Source organism: Haliotis cracherodii, unplaced genomic scaffold (genome assembly GCF_022045235.1).
Source record: "Haliotis cracherodii isolate W230 unplaced genomic scaffold, xgHalCrac1.p SCAF_6, whole genome shotgun sequence".
NCBI classification, from domain to species: Eukaryota; Metazoa; Mollusca; class Gastropoda; order Lepetellida; family Haliotidae; genus Haliotis; species Haliotis cracherodii.
Window position 1 is genome coordinate 65,948,180 of NW_027266319.1, and position 5,323 is coordinate 65,953,502.

At 41.0% G+C, this 5,323-nt stretch overlaps 1 pseudogene; it reads right to left on the minus strand.

The window, feature by feature from the left end:
• Positions 1-842: 842 nt before the first annotated feature.
• On the minus strand, positions 843-4,598 carry LOC139446611 (uncharacterized; annotated as a pseudogene).
• Positions 4,599-5,323: the final 725 nt, after the last annotated feature.

Sequence of the window (5,323 nt, forward strand, 5' to 3'; positions counted from 1 at the left end):
ATGACATAAAATAAGGGTAAGGTTATTAAGTAGATATCATCAGCCGAGGAAACAATGTCACACTTCAGGATGTGTGTAGGGGTGACGATAGAATAAACGAAAGATCATTCCAATCAACGAAAACAAAACGAATATCAGGAACAAAATGTGTAGAGACATCATTGCACAAGTTAATGTCGACTTCATGTTCATGATGAATGAGTTGATAGTCACATGAACTGTTAACAAGTGTTCATTTTCACAACGGGACTTGATTGATGTGATGTCAGCATCCTGGTTAGTGTTATGAACATGACGATGCTGTAGTACTGGAAACTCAAAGTAGACAATTTTATTGATGACAACTTCTTTATTTACTGTAAAGGCGACGTGTCGGTAAAGATTCTTATACCGTTGTCAAGCAAGGCTGGATAATGAACATGATAGAAAATATATTTAGTAGGTGGAGGATTAACAGTAACAATAATTGCATACATGCGGATTCGAACCCTAGATCATAGGTTTCTTGCGTGCCCAAGGGACGCAACTGTGCACAACAAATTGCGGCGCTTTAGATGACTGGGCCACATCAACGATCCAGTACTTTCGGTTACTTCAACAAAATATGTTCACGGATTTATGTCTAATAGCAAGTCAGACTCGATTATTTACAGACCGTCGTCATATAGCTGGACTATTGCTGGCACAGGATATCAATCACCACCAACTCGGTTATCCAGTCAACGTGAATCTGACCTCTATGGACAAGATATATTCTCTGGTAAATGTATCGTGTACATGAAACAAGGTTGCATTTGTGTTCTTCAAGAGGCAAGTGGTATGCATAACCCATAGTATGAAGTTCAAATCATATCTGAATAGGTGACTGTACATGTACTGTGGGGCTGAGTCTGATCCTCCAGAATGAAGTACTCTCGTGAAGGTCTACCTGGATCATCAGGGGGTTCTGACTCTCCCGGATGTCGCCTCTCCAAGTTTGGTGTAAGGTTCTTGTTCTTCCTCAGCGGAGCGTTTCCCTTCCAGTTTGTTGTATGTGTCTTCTGGTTTCTCTAGGACGAAATATTCAGCTGCTGTACCATTGTTTCCACCTGGCTCGTTGTCTTCATTGTCATCTGCCATTGATCCCAATTTGATGTATGTACCCTGCACATCAGTTGTAGTCCCAGTAGCGCCATCTCTGACCATTCTGTTGTATGTACCCTGCACATCAGTTGTAGTCTCAGTAGCGCTACCTCTGACCAGTCTGTTGTATGTACCCTGCACATCAGTTGTAGTCTCAGTAGCGCCATCTCTGCCCAGTCTGTTGTATGTGCCCTGCACATCAGTTGTAGTCTCAGTAGCGCTACCTCTGACCAGTCTGTTGTAGTCCCCGTCTGTCGGGTCATCCTTCTCCAGAACGAAGTACTCTGCAGCAGATGGTGGTGTACCGTCCTGTACCGCGATCCCCGGGCCTGCTTGTGCTAGTTTGTTGGATGTGTCTTCTGGTTTCTCTAGGACGAAATAATCAGCCGCTGTCCCGTTGTTTCCAGCTTGCTCGTTGTCATCATTGTCATCTGCAATTGATCCCAATTTGTTGTATGTACCCTGCACATCAGTTGTAGTCCCAGTAGCGCCATCTCTGCCCAGTCGGTTGCATGTACCCTGCACATCAGTTCCTGTCTCAGTAGCGCCATCTCTGACCAATTTGTTATAGTCGCCGTCTGTCGGGTCATCCTTCTCCAGAACGAAGTACTCTGCAGCAGGTTGAGGTGTACCACCCTGTGCCGCCATCCCGGGAGGTGCCTGTGCCAGGGAATACACACCTGCTCCAGTCATATCGTCCGTTATGTCCACATAGTCTCCCTGGTCGCAGGCAGAAGGATCCGCTTCCAGCTGGTTGTCGTCTCCCTCTTTGATGACGTCATACACATCTGAGGGGGCACTGGACGCTTGTTGTACAGCTGAAACCTTAATGAGATCCGGGACTTGGGATGTCACCGCATTTGTACCAGGTGGGGATTTACCACTGGAACTGGTGGCCTGAATCTTAAAAGAAGCATAATTATGAATGACTACAGTTAGCTTGTTATTGATTAATCAATGAGCATTTGTGATACCCGGCAATAGTTGTGAGCAGAATATACACCTTGAATATTAATAATATATTTACCGTAAATAAACGAGACAAATATTGAAATTACCAGCCTAATTGGCATTGTCATTAACTTACTCATATTCAACACACTAACATCTATATGAATTCGAAACCATTATTCCATCATTGCAACGCTGAACAGTGGGCTACCTAGTTGGGAGAAGTGTTAAGTCTATTTCGAAACAGTATTTAGAAGTGACTTTGATAACAAACATGTGTCTTTACGACTATTGAACCAACTCAATACTAATGCATCCATCGACTTGTACATGTTATTGAACTGTTTACAATAATCAGAAGCACGTGACGTATCAAATATGTTTTGATAAGATTGAAATAAGAGTGAGTGAGTGAGTTAAAATTAAACGTCTCATCGGCATTATTTCAGCCATATTGCGACGAGAAAAGTTGATATATATATACACAAGTGAGTCATGAATACAAAGTTATATTTAAAAAGAAATATGTGAAACGTATTTGGACATAACACTATTATGTATATACAGGTTATCACGCGAGTATGTTTGGGGATGGTAAATACCCTGCATTAGGAATAATAATTGTATTTAGCGAGCCTTGGCGAGCTAAATACACAGTGTTTATTCCTAATACAGGATATTTACCATCCCCAAAGACACAAGCGTGATAACCTCTTTATCATAGGATGTCAATCTTTAATTCTGTGCTTCAAAATCGCTTTCCCTCTCTCACAAACATTACCGAAACATTGCGAGGTTTCCTGGAATGCGCGCATTAATATTTATTACGTCATAGAGTAAGTGATGTGTCAGTCGGACAGTAACAGTAGCCAATATAGTTCCAACTGAAATCTGTTTCTTATACAGTGGCGAAGCAACATATACACAAAACAACAATTGTTTTTAATTGCCTTTAGTGGCAATCCATCGGTCTGTCTGCTAGAGTAACTGCCCTTTGTCAAAAGGAAGCTACTCTAACCCTAGTCTATGAGACGTCACGGCCATTGTCAGACGTTGTTGACAGTCGGTCTGTCATGTCATAACGTTAAGAAGTGTAGTTAGATGTACACACAGCGACAAAACGAAACAAGGTATTAATTCAAACATATTTCGGCCAAATCCAACTATTTTAATTTGTGGAAAAGGTTTCAAGCCGCAGAGGTCTACAAGCACAGATATGGTTACTGATCCCGTTTGGCTAGGCCTCGTGCCCTCGCAAAATTGTTTCGAAATTTATATCTCCAAAGTTGCCAAAACTTATAAAATGCCTTTGCTACGTCACAGTTAGACACTGATTTTCAGTATATGAGACTGTTCTTTTGATAATGATAGCAATTATCCCTGTAGTTTATCCAGATTGCCGATGGTTAATTCTGACTCGATCGCCGAATGACGAGGGCGACGCCATGTTTGTTTATAAACGGTGAAAGTAGTCCCTACTTGACCTTTGATATTTGCATCTCTATCCGCATATGACCCCAACTGATATCGTTTTTATCCATTGGCTTTATCCTGCCGAAAAACCTACTCATTATATGATAAACAGTTTAAACCACGGGCTACAGGCCACCAAAAACCAAAGCTGGACCACCTCGCTGGGGACCATTGGGACTTACATTACCTCGGCTTCCTGCATGATACCCCACCAGGATTAAAGTCATCACTTTAGCTACTGGTGGTTGTGCACAATACTAGCCAATATTCAAAAATACTCTGCAATGAGTTTGCTTAAAACACTGGTTGATGATAGGACAAACAGTTTACCAATCCTAGACAGGTGTGGGATTCATTCGACCCTGCTCCGTCTTCATCTTCTGTATGTCTATAAATAATTAAGAAAATACACTTATGAAGGTGAAGTGGAAGTTCACCATGTGCTTGGTGATATTTGATTCCCCTCAGTTTTCTGCAAATATTAATGACATTGGATATGAGGTTCATGATAACATTCTTTATGTCTTAATGTCTTTATGATTAATCAGACAATTTTACATTGGCCATGCTCCAAAGATAATTTGATGATGGGCGTTCACACATATTAAACACTATAGCTTGAAGTACCTTCTTCTCGAGCGACATGCTCGACAAATGAATACGATGACAACCGTGATGACGACGCCCCCAAAGAGTCCTCCAACGACTCCTCCCACGAGCACTTCCATCGGACGTGGGTCTTGTCCATCTACGTGAAACCGTATGTAATTATTATGAAATTTATTTATTCAGTAGAGAATTCATTGATTGCCTGATATTAATTATGTTTTTTGTATTTAATTCCCAAAAAGCATTGATTCATTGTTGTTGAAAAAGTTTTATGAGTGAAAAGGTTTTGTCTCTGCATAAGCTGTATCAGTGGTTGTACCAGATTTTGTTTTGCCGCTCGCTGAACCAAGGACTGTTGTACCAAAGGGTGTGCTGGTTGCTGTATTGTCAATAGTTGTGCCGGAGGTAGCAGTGTCGCTGGTGCGACCAGAGGATGGTGTCATGGTGGATGTCAGGGAATGCGTAACCCTAGTTGTTTTGTCTGAGGCTGTATTTCTAGTGGTTGCAGCACTTGTGGTTGTAGTAGTAGAAGTTGTAGTAGTAGAGGTTGTTATAACATTCAACACAGGAGACGACGTCGTCGTGCCTAGTACTGTAGAAAGTAAAACGTTTGAAGTATCGCCTAGAGTCTCCGCTGCTGTTTCTATCCTATGCTTCATATTGCATACCCATCTTGGAAAATCTTTGTACCTTCAGACAAACGCAAATAATTGCTTGGAAATTATAGATGTAACAGCAGTATCTGTGTCCATATGTTGCTCACCGAGTGTAATGACATGAATGCCAATGCTTTAAGAAACGAACAATCTTTTCATTGGAATCGTGTTCCCATTATTACTTTTAAAACAATAGCATGTCAAAATGAACCATTTTGGGGAGGACATCAATGGCTGTAACATCTCCTTTTGTAAAGTTCAATAGTATGTTGGTTGGGTATTTTTCAAACGTCCATAACATAGAAAATATCAATGCACAGGCATTTAATAAGATAAATAATTAAATCATTTACACTTTTCACGCCATAAACCGTGATGAAACATAATTAACATGTCTGAACCGGAACGTGATGCAAAGGCCTTGCTGGAAGAAATTTAAACAAATACTAGTACTTTGTGTGAAGAGCGGTTATGTTTACGATATTCTTGTATTTCCGTATATTAAACTGATC